The sequence below is a fragment of the Palaemon carinicauda genome, chromosome 22 (genome assembly GCF_036898095.1).
Source record: "Palaemon carinicauda isolate YSFRI2023 chromosome 22, ASM3689809v2, whole genome shotgun sequence".
In the NCBI taxonomy this organism is placed as follows: domain Eukaryota; kingdom Metazoa; phylum Arthropoda; class Malacostraca; order Decapoda; family Palaemonidae; genus Palaemon; species Palaemon carinicauda.
The window spans coordinates 43,635,776-43,653,275 of NC_090746.1; the positions used below are offsets into that span (position 1 = coordinate 43,635,776).

General features: G+C 33.7%; 1 protein-coding gene and 1 pseudogene across 1 annotated transcript in view; one reads left to right on the forward strand and one right to left on the reverse strand.

Annotated features, from left to right (window-relative positions):
- The window catches only part of LOC137616071 (potassium voltage-gated channel subfamily KQT member 1-like), a 565,238-nt gene that overhangs the window by 417,599 nt on the left and 130,139 nt on the right, over positions 1 to 17,500 (forward strand).
- Positions 15,244 to 17,339, reverse strand: LOC137616070 (KRAB-A domain-containing protein 2-like; annotated as a pseudogene).

The window sequence follows — 17,500 nt, forward strand, 5'->3', positions numbered from 1 at the left end:
ATAGTCCCTTCGAAAGCTTAAAATAAATTTCCTTGTTCATAGATTGTGGGTTTATTTCAGACACACACACACACACGCACATATATATATATATATATATATATGTATATATATATATATATATATATATAGATAGATAGATAGATAGATAGAGAGAGAGAGAGAGAGAGAGAGAGAGAGAGAGAGAGAGATATTTGGAAAAAATGTTTATTGAATCCTAAAGCATCCAAAAATTTTGCATTTCCCAAGGAAAGGTGGCTTTTAGTTTTTCCATAAAGCTTAAGGTTTCAGTTCCAAGAGGCGTATATTCAATGCTACCTCGTCGTGCTTGCCAAAAATTTTCACCCATATAGTTTCTGTGAGTAATTCTAAAATTATAAAGTATCTTTAACTTATATGTTTTTAGGTCTTTAACATATTTCCTATTTCTTTGAGGAGAATAAAATGAAAATTTTGAATATGCTGTAAACACAAGCAATTAAAGTAAACCCAATTTCAATTCCTAAAATTATTTCGTATGATAACAACAGTTAGAACATTATGTAAAGATACAGCCTTCCTCTGGTAATATTTTAATACATTTATATTCGAAAATATCGGCAAACGTAATCAAGAAACTCTTCAGAAGCGGCTTCCCACATCTTAAGTATGAACAAGTAAAATTTTACCCATAGCTTAATATCATGTTTCTTTTTTTCTCCGTATATACATCAACTGCAACGTTTAATACCTTTGAACGAGGATATGGAACTTCAAAACGATAAAAATTTCCTTATATAGAATAATTCTCAATCCTATAGACAAAAGAGATATACGATGTGATATCCCATAAAACACACATCATGTATAATACTGGGAAAAGTCATCCAAACACAAGGGGGATAAAAAAAAGTATCGGTAGAAGAGAAAAGCAGGAAATCGTTGAAAGCACAGAGATAAATTATAAGCTCTGAATAACTTTAACTTCAGGTAAATCACTTGGCCATAAGTTATCTGACGGACGCTTAGTCAAATTGTTAGGTAACATGAATTTAGCATACTTACACTAAATAATGGCATATCAAACGAAACATTATCATTTTAAAACAACTATATATCAGTTAACCGTTATATTGCAAATTAAAAAATGGACAAATTACGGAAATATAAGGATCCTTAATAAACAAAAACTGCATTAGGAACCAAGTCCTCAAGCAACTGGAAATCTCAAAATCCTCGAAAATAACTATGTGATCAACTTTGATACTGAAATATTATTTCTGGTGATACAAAACCTTTCATTTAAAAATGAAAAAATATACAAAGAATTTAAAGCAGCATGCCTGACAGGAAAACGTTTTTAATTTATTTACCCCCATGATCAAGACCCAGATAAGCCACCAGTCAACGAGAGAGAGAGAGAGAGAGAGAGAGAGAGAGAGAGAGAGAGAGAGAGAGAGAGAGAGAGAGAGAATGAATCATGATTTTTGACCGGTTGCTATTCTTAATTTACAATTTTCTTGAAAAACCTTTGGTCCATCTACTACGTTTCTTTAAGTGTAATGAATACCATATCAATAATTCAGTATTCTTCAGGATGGTGCTACTAAATTCATTTTTAAAATCGCATAACACTTACAATTACAACGCTCTAGGAAATATTATGAAATGAATAAAAATGATAGAAATATTGGACAGTAATTTACAGTGGCTACACTATTTATTACTTGCACATCTGATATTTTTCCTAACCGTTCTCTGTGTGAATTGCTCTTACTGGAATAAGAGAATTTCAAATTCAAGCTTCAGTTTGCTCTGGCCTGCACTTGCAAAGGGCTGAAATCTGAGATTGGAACTCAACTTAATGAAACAGAAATTTAACTAAAACCAAAAAATATCCTATATTTTCTTCAGGTTGACCTCATTATGCCAGCTTAACCGATTAACTCTGTTAGGGCTTCAGGTGATTTGAACATTCTTCAATAGACAACTTATTTTCTAGCATTTTTAGATATTTTTAAGGATTATTTTCCAAAAATACTTATTCACATTGTAAATCTGTAAACAACGAAAATAATGAGAGTATTATCCAAAAATAGGTTAAAAATTTAATTGGATCCACATCATGACATGAGCTGACCTATACTTCTGAGATTCAGACAGTTGGTAAAGAGAAAGAAAAGAAAATCCTGATTTTACTATCAGACCTAAGGATTTTTTAGTTTATGTTCATTGTTTGAAACATATGACGAAGTATCTACTTCTTAGTTGAATAAAGAATAGTTACTTTACTGTAGAAAATTATATATACACTATAAATCTCGAGCGTGGATCATAGAAAATGTAGCAATGCTGCAAACTTTCAGCGTTATAGTAATGTTGGAAACAGAGAACTTAAGAGCTAAATGATGCTGGAATGACCTTAATATAAATTCAGAATGTCTCGTTTGAATATATTCTTTGTTAACCAAACTCAAATAACAAATTTCTAAAATATTTTCAAACAGACGAGACTTTGAGGTTATTTCGATACAAATCAATTCCTTAATTAACAGTTTGAAAAGCTATTGAGAGGAAAGGGAATCTCGAATGAGACCAGAAAAAAAACTGGGTTTTTTTCACCGATGATTAGAAAAAAATATTGAAGAGTACCAGCCTCAACCAAACTTGATCGTGACATTATTCGTTTGATCCACGATGCCCTTCTCGTATCATATCTCGACCCTCTTATCCTTTGCAAGGAAGAGCCTCTCATTCTAATCTAGGGGTAATAATATAACGGTTACTTTTCTGTTGAGTTTGAGTGGGCAATTCCTGTTTCTCTCTCGCAGACCTGGTGATAATCGACAGGGCACTTCCCAGGCTTTTTTCATCAGTAACCTTTAATCTTATAATATTTTATTTCTACTGTCAAGCCACATAATGCTCCTTCTGTGTTTTCAGTATCTTATACCTAATATCTTACTTTAATGGGTAGTTTGGTTTAAACGTCTTTTATTGTTAAGATCCAAATTCTTTTCTTACTTTTTTTCTGATTTACTTTGGGTGTAAAATAGGAAATATTATTATGATTGTTTTACCTATGGGATTTTATTCTAAGAACAAACCAAGAAAAAAAACTAAAATCCACTTGATATAAAGTACAACCGTCTTTCAAAACCAACTGACACTCTGGAGTTTATTTTCTCAAAAGTCTTTTCATGTTATTTTTTTTTTTTTCCTTTTCGAAATAAAACATAGACAGCAACACGACGGAAAGAATATCTCCCTCTGTTCATATTTCAAAGTGAACCAAATCGAAATATGTCTTAAGTATTGAATATACACACAAACGAAGTCATATACATATATGTAAGATGAAGGTTATATATAAGAAACTAGAAAACTCGGTGGATAAACAATATCGAATATGAATATGAACATGACTTGCATATTGAATTAATTACCTAACTTTATCTTACGTCATTATATGCAAGCACGTAACTTCAGAGAAAAAACATGCATTGCATATGTATTAATCTACATATGTAAGGTCAGGTCTATATATATATATACATATATATATATATATATATATATATATATATATATATATATATATATATATATATATATATATATATATATATATATATATATATATATATATATATATGTAACAGTTAGTTATTACATGTTTAAAACACATGACGTAATATGTCATTGTGGAAGAAGCAGCTGGCGTGAGATTTGCTGTAGTCAGATAAAATCATAACAGGATGTATTTTGCATCCCCCAGCAATGTAACATTTTTCTGAAGCATAAACACAAATGCATACCGTGTGAAAGATTGTGTCGTCACCGGATGCAGGTGTCTTCCTAGACGAATGTAAAGTTTACATATTGTGTTTAAATGCTGAGACAACTAAACATACGATATCTGTGATATCGATATTTTAGGCAGTTCTTATCTATACTTCACCTGAATTGGTCATCCGACCAAACCAGCTATACTCCTGTGATGGAGATGTTTAACACTGTTGTTTTTAGAGAATACCCCATTTTAAAGTTACAATGCTGGACTTTAATTCAAGACTCAACGTCTCAAACAACACATACTCAATGTGTGTTAATAACAGTAGCACACTAATAAATGGTGGCAGCGCTAAAACTCTAAGAATCAGAGAAAGATCTTCAAGAAATTAATAATAAGACTCTAAGAATTAGAGGAAGATCTTCAAGAAATCAAAAATAAAGCTGTAAAAACCAGAGAAAGATCTTCAAGAAATCAACGTTAATGAATCTACAATTTTGACTAAGTATCATAGTCCATCGAAGACTAAAACATTTGATGAATGTTATACATACGAACTGATGAACTGGATCTTCAATCAACATCCTAGGAAACCCAAGGACTGACGTCCAACGCTTACAAAACATATCCAGGAAGCACTACATTCAACGGAAATTGGACCGAAACATTCACCCAAACATCAAGAGAGAGAGAGGATATGACGACATCACACAGAACCATATAAAAGCTAAGTACAATTTTCATATTCATTTCAGTTTGGGCAGTGAAGTGTAGTTATCACGAGTCGTTAGTCGATTATTACCGGGGTGAGTGGTTTGCTAATCTTTTATTTTCCTTTCATTAAAGGAAACTGTGTTCAACTCCGAATTCTCATCTAGAATTTTTTCTCTCTTTGTGCTAATTCCTTTTTCTTTCAGAAATTCTCGGGAAATATCTTTGAGTTACGTTTTCTTTCAGAAATTCTCGGGAAATATCTATGTGTTCCGTTTTCTTTCAGAAATTCTCGGGAAATGTCTTGGGATTAGTAGCATTGTTTTGGGGAATTTTGTTATAATCTTTATCATTGAGTGCTTATGCGTTTACACAGTGGACGTCTGTATTCATATAGATATTTTGATAGAATTGCAAGGGGTCGAAGAGATAGGAAAAGAAATACCGTAATCATGATGCCCCCTGTGAGCCCCATCCCTGGACCTAGTGGCGTAGGACAGATTAATCCTCTCCCGATTGTGACGCTTGTAAATGCCAGGTCTGCAATCCTTCCTTTTCAGGGTCGGGTTAATGGGTTCTTGCCACAAAATGTGGAGTCATGGATTTCATCCGTTGATGCCCATTTAAATGCCAAACAAATCGTAGACCCTTTTGTACAATTACAAGAAGCTAAAAGTTTTATAGATTTTTTGAAGGGGGATGCGAGTGCGTATTTAAGAGGTGTTTCATTTCAAGAAGCAGTTACCTGGGATGATTTCAAAGTTAGGTTACGCGCGGTCTATGGGGGTGAAGAAGCCTTGGATGTAGTATTAACGTTAAGAAATACACTTAATCAAGCCACTATGAATCGGCTTAATGTTATTGAGAGAGCAGCTCTCATAGCTGATAGGCTTAATGAATATCAAGATATTTTAGGTAATTCCACTTGGGTTACTAGAGATAACATCTCCGTGAAAGATTTTTTACGATTAATGTATTTAACTTGCATGACACTTATGTTGCCTGAAGCTTTAGTGCGGTGTTTTGATAAAAAGTTAACGCCTGCAAGTAAGGAATTGGATGTATATAAACAGATAAAGAAACACATGGCTAAGTGTCCAGACCTCGATCCCGTGTTAACTCAAGTTTTTGCAAAGAATGAAACAAAGCCACAACAAGTGAACGTAGTTAATAATAGTCAAGTAGCGGGAATGACGTTTTATAATTGCGAACGTCAAGGTCACTTGATCGCGGACTGCTGAACGAAATTCTGTTCGATACATAATAGTTCGACTCATTCATACAGTCAGTGCTACTCGCGTAAGACACAACAGAATCCTAGAAATACACAGTCAATTCCACAGTCAGTTCCATATGGAAATAAAAAGAAAAATCCTCATTTTAACAATAAGAAGAAACAGCCAAACGCCAATGTAGTTCAGATTCCGAAACAAACAAACACTTTTTCGAATATCGCTGAGCCTGGGTCGTCAAACCAGACCTCGCAAGGTCAGACTAATTTTCAGAATGTGCAGAGCAAAGCAAATACCACATAATTAACTCCAGTGGGGAAGAGAGTGATGTTGGGTCAAGGTCATTCATGTCAACATTAATAGTATTGAATAATCAATTTAATGTTTTATCAGATTATTGTGAGGCAATAGATTTTCCTATGAAACACACGGCCAAATTAAGTAAAACAGTGCATGCTCCCGTAGATTTGCAACGAATCCATACAATAATAAGCCAAAATGAGTTACGACCAACCTTATATGCTGTAAATTTAGAACACAAATCCTTTACGTTATTTTTTGACTCTGGTAGTCCACGTAATATCATGGATTTGAGGACACATCATTTGTTGTTTTCGAACTTTCCGATAGAAAAATCTGGAGTTAGACTCTCGGGTATAGGAAATAATGAATTAAATGTCATAGGCATAACTCATGTTCAATTCAAAGTCGGTAAACGCACGTTTGCCGATACATTTGTTGTTGTACAAAACATTGATATGTATCCAGCTGTAATTATAGGATACCCATCTATGGGAAATCAAAATATTATCTTAGCCCCTGCCAAGCACGGCGTGTATATCAAAGGGAAATTCTATAAGTCTTCTAATACCTTAAAATCAGTTTTGGATAAAAAGGAGACGACAAATGTATCCGTAACGTACGTTGAAGAACCAATAACTTGTCTCACTAATAAAGAAATAATATACGCGACCCAGCAGAATTCTCGTTCACCCGTAATATCATCTTGCACGCAATCTATCAAGCCAAACGTACCTTCGAATTTAATAGTGCAAATAAAGAAAACATTACCGGGATCTGAAATATCAATCCTTTCCGACACATTGAAAACTAACGGATTGTCTGTCACACAAGCTATTTATACAGTAGGCTCACATCAACAATGTAATATTGAAGTCTGTAATCATTTAAATAACACTTTAGTAATTCACAAAAATCAACAAATCTTGGATGTAGAAGTTTATAAACATTGTATTCTTACCTTTGCTGAAATCAATCAGGCTCAATCAGTGACGGATGAATCCCTTTTGCAATCTATTAAAAATAAATTCAATAAAGACATTCAAGACGAAGAAATTCAGCAGAAAATTTTTGGACTTTTAACTAAATATCATGATGTTTTTTCCACTACGGATGGATCCTTAGGAAAAACAGATGTGATCGAGCATCAAATAAGGTTAAAGGACAAGCAGAAAATTATCTATGTACCCTCATACAGACTCCCTATGAAATTCCGGAATGAAATAAATGATGAAGTAGGTAAAATGCTAGAAGAAGGAGTCATTAGGAAATCAAAAACCCCTTATAATTTTCCATTAATAGTTGTACCGAAAAAAGATCGAACATGGCGTATCTGCGTAAACTTCCGTCGTCTAAACGAGGAAACGATCCCTGATCGATTCCCAGTGCCATGTACTGACGATATTTTGTCTTTGTTAGGTCAGAATAAATATTTTACCAGTTTGGACTTACTTAAAGGCTTTCACCAGATATCATTAGAAGAAGATAGTATCCCATACACAGCCTTCAGCACAGCCAGGGGACATTATGAATTTTTACGGATGCCTTTTGGTTTACGTTGTGCTCCCATAACATTTACAAGAATGATTAACATAGTGTTTGGAGACTTGTTAGGGGATATATTGCATGCCTATATGGATGATCTTGTAATCTTTTCCAACACCTTAGAAGAACATCTACGTAAGTTAGAACTAGTACTACAGAGATTAAGACAACATAACTTAAGGGTAAAGATTAGTAAGTGTGAATTTTTCAAAACAGAATTAATATATTTGGGTTTCATGGTGTCAAGCCAAGGTCTTAAAGTAGTCCATGATAAGGTGTCGGCTATACGTAATTTTCCCATACCTACTAATGTCAAGGGAATACAGCAATTTCTGGGTTGTAGTGGATATTACAGGCGTTTTATACACAACTATTCCATAATAGCCGCTCCTTTAACTGATCTTACGAAGAAGAGCGTAGATTTCATATGGTCTGAGCATCATCAACAGGCGTTTAGTACCTTGAAAGATGAACTGTGTAGTTCTCCTATCTTAAAATTTCCTGACTTCGGTAAGGAATTCTTCATTGCAACAGACGCCTCAGACTTAGGAGTAGGAGGGGTATTGCTTCAGCAATATGATAAACAATTTTTTCCGATAGCTTTTTATTCTCGAAAACTGAGAACTTCCGAAAGTAAGTATGCAGTAATAGACAAGGAAGGGCTAGCTATTGTTAATTCACTAGTGCATTTTAAGTTCATAATTTACGGTTATCCCGTTAAGGTTCTTACTGACCCTAAACCACTAACCGAGTTCTTTAAAGGCTTCAACCACAGCCCTAAACGAACTCGGTGGCATTTGATCATTCAAGATTTTGGCGCAAGAATCGGGTATTTACCTGGGAAAGCAAATATCATTGCGGATGCATTATCACGCAACCCCGTGTCATCTTGTATGGAGCCTTTAGCTGAATTAATAGATATATCAACATCCATGCCTATTGTTAAAACGATATCTGAACAAGAAGATTTAGGCTGGAGCGCTGAATTATTACAGACTGAGCAAAGAAAAGATCAGAAAATAGAAACAATTATAAATGCTTTGAAAGGCAATCATAAGGAAAAGGGATATATAAAGTATAAGCAGCAGAATTATACAATCAAAGATAATATTCTGTGTAGGACTGTGACAAGGAAAACCCGCAATACACCACATGTAACTAACGACCAGGTTGTAGTACCAATCTCACTTATTTCCACTGTCCTGAATTGGTTGTATGCAAATCCATTACATGGATACCCGGGGTTCTCATTAATGTCACAGAAAGCCAAATCATTGTTTTATTGGCATACAATGCTTACAGATATAAAAAGACACATAGCTAATTGTCGCACATGTCAGGAAAACAAAAGGCATACGAAAACACCTGTCAGCCTAGGGGCTTATCCCATGCCCAATCAACCCTTTGAAAGAATACATTTAGATTTGTTAGCAGGATTTTACGAGTCAGACAGAGGAAATAAGCACCTCTTAGTAATTATAGATGCTTTAACTCGATATACAGAACTGATAGCGCTTAAAACTAAAACTGCGATTGAATGCGCTAGGAAGTTTTACGAGTGTTACATTTGTAAACATGGAATTCCACACATCATAATCTCAGACTCGGGTGGTGAATTTAATAATCACTTTCTTACCTCATTGTGTGAATTCCTTAGCTTAAAGAAGATAAATACCATGATATATCACCCAGAGTCGAATGGGCTAGTGGAAAGAGCAAATAGGAAGGTTTTAAATATATTAAGAGTAACACTAGGGGGATCAGACCCCAACTGGGATATTGCAATACCTGCGGCACTGAGTACTCTGAATCATTCATATCATATATCAATTAAAATATCACTGCATGAAGCATTGTATGGTAGCCCAGTTAGAACGCCTTTCCATGTATTAACGCCTACAACTAATCTATCAAATCCTTTAAAAGAATGTATAAATGCAAGCAAAAGTCGATATGATATCCTTCGAAAAAATTTAGAAGAATCACAAATCATAATAAAAAGGAATCATGATAAAATAGCGAAGCCAACTAAAACATATACCGTGGGTGATAATGTATATATACAGATAAATGTACGTAAAGGACTCAATTATAAACTAACACCTAAGTTTGAAGGCTCATTTAACATTTTGGAAACATTAACGGCCAATAGGTTTAGAGTTCAAAACGTATTCTAACCCACGGATGAGAGAATAGTACCATTGGCTCACATAAGAAATCAAAAAAAAAAAAAAAGAGAGAGGGAAAGAAGTGAGGGAAAAATTTTTATGTGTATGATTAAAAGTTTTCTTCTTAATACAGGAGTAATTACATATATTTTTCTCGTTACAGGTTTCCAATATGAGTTTTTTGTTGTTGGGAGTGATATTGTTCGTTGAGACATTTTTCTCGTGTGGGACGAGCTCTAAAACTAAAATTATAGATTTTAAATATGGCACTATAGTTGAAAGACAAGAAGACGTTTTTATTACATCGAGCAACATAGTTGTAGCAGTGCATATGCAAGCAATTTTTCTTCCAGAGAATGATGTCACTAGCTTAAAAAGCGCCATTTCAAGGTTTGCTGTCTCATTAAATGAGTTGCATAGAAGACATTTTCATTTGACTACAGAGAGTTCGCTTGGTTCGACACTAAAAGTTGCAGAGATGCTATCTGATGACTTGCAAAATAGGACTTACGAGACAGAATCATTGGCTCGTGAGCTTTTGATGTGGACTGTAGGGCACGAACATAAAGAAAGACGAATCCCGTTTATTTTTGCTGCATTAAACATCTTTGGGTCTATTGCAAGTTTAGATTTAGGAATTTCCAATCGTCTTAAGATTAGTAAACAAAATAAGAAAATTGAGTTCTTGACTCATGAAGATGAATTGATTATGTCAGAACTAAGGAATCAGTTAGCTTCAATCAATCAAATTATGGATTTAGTAAATGAACATTCCAGTAAAATCAGTCAGACTATGGAAGTACAGGATTTGTTGGCAACGTTAACATATTATGATTCAAAAATAGATCACATACATAACAGAATTGCACATTTCATTGAGAAATCCAAGGATTATGTAGAAGCTATCACGTTAGCAACTAAAGGTGTACTGTCACCCCATTTGTTGCCTATAAAATACTTAAAGTTAGTTCTGGAGAACGGACGGGATAAACTAGGCTATGTTCCTTTGTTAGGCGAACGTAGGTTAGAATTTTATTACAGCCTAATTACAGTAAGCGTTGAAAATAACAAGATTATGATTACAATTCCCTTTGATTCTTCTGATGCCTGGCAATCTTACAGGATATCACCATTTCCGACTTTCATGACGAATCACTCAAATCCAGTAATATCCAGTTTGACAGGACACGTATTGATTTCACCAGACAAGGAAACATATACGGTCATTAAAGACTTAAATCAATTAACTCACTGTTCAGACGCAATGGATAGAAAAATATGTACAGCTGACTCATTTGAATTCCATAAAAACTTAATGGATTCATGCGAGTTAGGTATAGTGCTAGACGGTGCTCTCTCCCATACAAGTGAAAATTGTCTGGATAAGCTTTATCCCTTTGACAATAATGAGTTTAATTGCAGACTGAACAATGGATCGTGGATACGATACGACAAGGACGGCTTCAATGTATCATGCCTGGACGGATCCACGTTCTATGCAAAAATCTTTGTTGCAGCAGATGGTTGTATCGGGACTTCCCCTAATTCCATGGTGACCGGGATAAGGACCATCATCAGAGAACGAGCCTACTTCGCGAACTTCACGTGGACGTCTACAATGCCATCACTACCTCTCCCATACAACAAACAGGTAGCCAAGCAGTTGATGAAATTGACCGAGATGGACCACCTGTCACCGACTTATAAGGAATTTCTTCACCCCATACTACTAGCAGGATTAAGTGTGACGGTGATGATATTTATCGCCGTGAACATCCTTGTTTGGCGTAGGTTACGGAACAGTTTACAGCTAAAACAGAACGTTTTGCCATGTCCAGACAAAACTCCTTATTTAATTCAGTTTAAAGCCGTTTGAAGTGGCCACCTCATTCACTAAAGGAGTAAAATGGTCTGGAAATAGCGTGTGTACGAAAAGCAGTTAGTACGCTAGTAATATGTAATTGAAGAAACTATAGAACATTTGCATTGTTAAAAATACATTTGAAAAACATTCAAAAAAATAAGTTATTTTTTTCTCTCGGCATCTAATAAAATATATAAGCTGGAATATTAAAAGAAAAGAGAAAAAAAAATAAAAATAACAGAATCTATGGGCATCTAATAAAATATATAAGCCGTATATATAAATATATATATGTATGTACGAAACCGTGGTACGTGTACGTACCAGGAATTCGTGTTTGTGCACTACAATTGAATCTTTACCAAGGTAACGAATATTTTTATTAATTACCGTATTGTGTTAGTCTATGTTTCTGACAAAGGTAACAATTATTCTTCAACAAGTTACCGAATCATATGTATATCAGTATTTTTTTTTTGGTACCATATAATCATTTGCTAGCAATGTACCATATATGTTTTTCTTTGCTTTGGTAATATCTTTTCATATGCATTATTGTTATTATTCTTTTATTATGTGCCTATTTGGACATTCGTCCTCATTTGCTTATATATCCAGTCACACCTAGTAAACATATTTTGGCGTGGTTAAATTTTTAGAAAAAAAAAATTGAGATAGCTGGCCGAGCTAATGTAATAGTTAGTTATTACATGTTTAAAACACATGACGTAATATGTCATTGTGGAAGAAGCAGCTAGCGTGAGATTTGCTGTAGTCAGATAAAATCATAACAGGATGTATTTTGCATCCCTTAGCAATGTAACATTTTTCTGAAGCATAAACACAAATGCATACCGTGTGAAAGATTGTGTCGTCACCAGATGCAGGTGTCTTCTTAGACGAATGTAAAGTTTACATATTTAAATGCTGAGACAACTAAACATACGATATCTGTGATATCGATATTTTAGGCAGTTCTTATCTATACATCACCTGAATTGGTCATCCGACCAAACCAGCTATACTCCTGTGATGGAGATGTTTAACACTGTTGTTTTTAGAGAATACCCCATTTTAAAGTTACAATGCTGGACTTTAATTCAAGACTCAACATCTCAAACAACACATACTCAATGTGTGTTAATAACAGTAGCCTACTAATATATATATATATATATATATATATATATATATATATATATATATATATATATATATATATATATATGTATATATATATATATATATATATATATATGTATGAATGTATATATATATATATATATGCTTATAAGTCACTAAATAGCGTGTGACAATATATTCAGCCAAGGCCACAGGAAAAATAAAAAAAGGCGTACCGAGCGCTTTCGTGTTATTTCAACACATTTTCGAGGTACAATGCTAAAAACACAGAAAACATCTAAGAAAGTAAACAATAAAAAACTGAAAATTTTTAAATTTTCGAATACACTGAAAAGTATACTAATAAGGAATTCTCCCAAAGTTTCTCAGGGCTGCATTTACGGGGTTCCTTGCATGAACTGCAAGTGTTTTTATCTCGGACAATCTGGGAAGGGCCTGGACACCAGAATTAAACAACATAAATATAGTGTGAGAACGGGACAAATCTCGAATGCTTTGTTTTTACATATTAATAATTTTAATCACATGATTCATTGGGAAGGGGCAAAAATTGTTTTATATTGTAATAATATAACTCGTAGAAATATAATTGAATCTGCTTTTATCAAATATCACAGTGACTTAATGAATGTAAGCCAGGGTATGTACAAACTGGACCCATTTGTTATTAACGAGATTTGTAAGATTGTTTCTTTTTAATCACCTGTTGAACTGAACTACTCTGTATCTGCTGTACTAGTTTTAACCGGACTTTGAATACTTGTTTTCAATTTTTTCAGTTTTTTATTGTTTACTTTCTTAGATGTTTTCTGTGTTTTTAGCATTGTACCTCGAAAATGTGTTGAAATAACACGAAAGCGCTCGGTACGCCTTTTTTTATTTTTCCTGTGGCCTTGGCTGAATATATATATATATATATATATATATATATATATATATATATATATATATATATATATATATATATATATATATGATAAAATTTGCACATTTAAACGTGTTTTCCATATTTCAAATAAGCCATATATATTAATACATTAAAGTCTGGATTCTCTTAACGACCTCGGGATCAGAGCCCCAAGCGAAATCACTCAAAGACTATGATATCTGACCGGCCGGGTGACGAACCCTGGTCCAGGATACTTGTAGGCCATTGACCATACCACTCAGCCAATGGCATACAAGTATCCTGGATCAGGGTTCGATTCCCGGCCGGTCAGATACTATAGTCTTTGAGTGATTTCGCCTGGGGTTCTGATCCCAAGTTCGTTAAGAAAATCCAGATTTTAATGTATTAATATATATGGCTTATTTGAAATATATATATATATATATATATATATATATATATATATATATATATATATATATACATATACATATACATATACATATACATATACATATACATATACATATATATATATATATATACTATATATATATATATATATATATATATATATATATATATATATACATATATCTATATATATACATATATATATATATATATATATACATATGTATATATATATATATATATATATATATATATAACCCGAAAGGATATATAAATAGAGAAAACGGAGGTCACTTTCTACTTCATATGAAGACCGGACCTTTGATAATTTAATTGAAGTCACAAAGTGGAAATCACCTATAGGAAGGGCACGCTTCCTCGGCAGCAATTAAAACTGCAGTTATTGAATAAAAATATCTACTGCTCCAACTCACGCTTTGATGGAGCAAGGTTACCTAAAGGGAAAAAATATCAGAGTATCAGCTGTTTCCCATGAACTATTTCTCCCTTTCTTCTCCCACAACTAACCATTGAAATAAAACTCAAATTGACACACCCGTTACCGATTCATTCAGGGTAGTGGATTGAAAGGCAATAGTTTTTTGTAAAAAAAATAATTTTTATATACATACATACATATATATATATATATATATATATATATATATATATATATATATATATATATACATATATATGCATATATACCTATGTATATATATATATATATATATATATATATATATATATATATATATATATATATATATATATATTACTTTCATTATTGAAAATTGCCGATTATTGAAAATTGGCAAAAAATTGCCTATTTTAGATAATCAGCAAGGGCCCTGCCTAATATTGAAAGTTTTCAATAATGGGAAAAATATTGCTGATTTTATATATTAGGCAACACGTTTGTGCTGAATATTGATAACGTTTCCGAATATTGAAAATATTGTAACTTAAGTGTTTCAAACAACCAGTATTCAATTCTGACAGCTGGAAGGTCCATTCTAAGGTCTAAGCAAACTAATGTAGTCCATAATGACTCTCTGGTTTAATAACAGTTTAAGAATGTTTACTGTAATACACTCATTTTATAATAGCCATCATCTATTTTTTAATTCTATTTTAATATCCGTTTTTTTTTCTTCATAAGCAATTAATTTGGAAATTCAAATAGACGCTGAAAACACAGATAATACAATTTATTTTTGTAACATAACAATGTTATTAGAATACTGACTTATCAACCTTCACCAAATAATTTACAAATAATTCACCGACAATGAAAAATTAACTAATCTATATCTATTTTATATAAAGAAACAATAAAAACTAAACATTCTTACAGCGGTTGCTGGGATGGCACCTAGAGTTACACTTCATTTTCTTTCTACTACAGCTACATCTTAGAGAAATACAATCTAATTTGCAGTTACATTTCTGGTAACATTGGCCACCAGTGGATCGAGTTACCGCAGCTCTGAGAGTATCGTGGATGTCTGGTACATCAGCCACTTTAAGTAGTTTTTCACCAATTTTATCTAAATCATCTCTAGTAAAGCAAGAATTTAAGGTGCCTCCTTTGCACCCTAAACGATACATGTCATTTTCCTTGGACAGCACAACTACCAGTAAGTGTTTAGGGTCTGAAGGACCCCGATCAACGTCTGGAACTCTTAGAGTAGTGTTGTCTTCTACCTGCAGTGATTCTTGCATCCTCATACCCCTACGGATCATCTTTGATGCGGATTGAGCCTGACTAATGTCGACATTTTCCCGTATAGCTTCGATGGCATTAACCCTTTCTTCAACACACTTCAAACCCTTTTCACTTTCAGGTTGCTCTGGAACCTCTTCATCTTCAAGTTGCTGTGCTGTTTCCCTACTTTCATCGTCTGCCCTTTCGCCATAATTACCGTCCTCGCTGAAGAACTGAAAATAATAGGTCGATAGCTCATATCATATTTTTCTTATTGTAACTAGGCATATGACTTAAAGAATTTTAGTATTTTACTATGCTTTCTAAAACCTGAAGCTTTAGGAACTGGTAAATTACAAAATATGTAAAGACTTGTTAACAGAGTAAATTAGGTCTTTCAACTTATGATTTTTGGAGAAATGAGAAGGAAGAACATTAAGAGCACTCTATTAGAATAGTGTATGAAAAATTCAGTTTCAAAGTGCATTATTAGTTTATCTTTTTTAATAGATTATTTAATATTTACCTTGTCAAGACCTTCCTTGTAGCATATGCCATCCAAAACTGATTCAGGAAGATTTGTTGAAGAAAGACCAACTGACGGTTCTTCTCCAAAGGTGGCCTTAAATGGTGTATGTTTCGTTGTCTCATGCTTCGAGATATTTTCTTGCCACTGAACAAATTTTAAGCCAATACTATATTTCTTGGAATTATTCTCTCGCATCCATATCTTCAATTTATCCTGGATTACACCATTGAGTCGCCCCACTGCTCCTTGGCTTTGGGGATGCCTTGGCTGACCAGTCACTAGCTGCAATAGTGGCCAAAGTGTTGATAATTCGGATATCACAGAATTCACAAATTCCCTACCGTTGTCACTTTGCAGTACTGCGGGAGCACCGAATGTTAAAAACAAAGGTAGAAGTGTCTGAGCTACCTTTTCTGCTCTTTTAGATTTAAGGGGGCTTAACACACAAAATTTGGTAAAATGATTAATGTAAGTTAGGATATATTTATAATTCCCGTCAGGAAGTGACTGAAAATTTATTAGATCAATTTGGCACCTCGATAAAAACGAGTGGCTTCTAATTGGTTTCACGACAAGCCCTTTTGGTCGCTTCCGACTCTTTTTTTAAATGACACTCTACACGAAAGTTAATAAACAGGTTACAATATTCCATAGTTATGTTAGACCATTTTTTTTTAACTTCAAATAAAGTTTACTTGTCGCCACCATGACCAACATCTTTATGTGCCTTTTCTATTGCACCATGCACTTCCTGAAACGCTGCTACGTATTTACAATGTTCTTCCCCATCTGTTCTTTTCTTTATCAAACATTCCGTTTCACCAACCTTAAGAATCTTATATCTTGAACGATATTTATAATCAATAGTGGTGATAGCATCACTTTCTAGATCCTTTGATAACTTTGATATAATATCTTTCACTTTTTCAAGCGAGAACAGTCTTGTGTTTTTCCCTTTTCCTTCAACGATGGTCCGTAACCTTGCCTCGAAATTTTCTTTTACTTCCATCGCTGAAGCCATGAGGATTATTCGATGTTCGCCAAGAACTGTAATAAAGAATGAAAAGAATTCCGTAACTAATCTACGGATTTGTCGAGAGAATTATCATGAGTACCGTATGTTTCACTTCACACCTTCACTCCTATTTACAAGTTGATAACAATTGTTGGTGATAGTAACAAGGCATTGGGCTACTAAAACTTACGTATAAAGGGCCAAACTGCC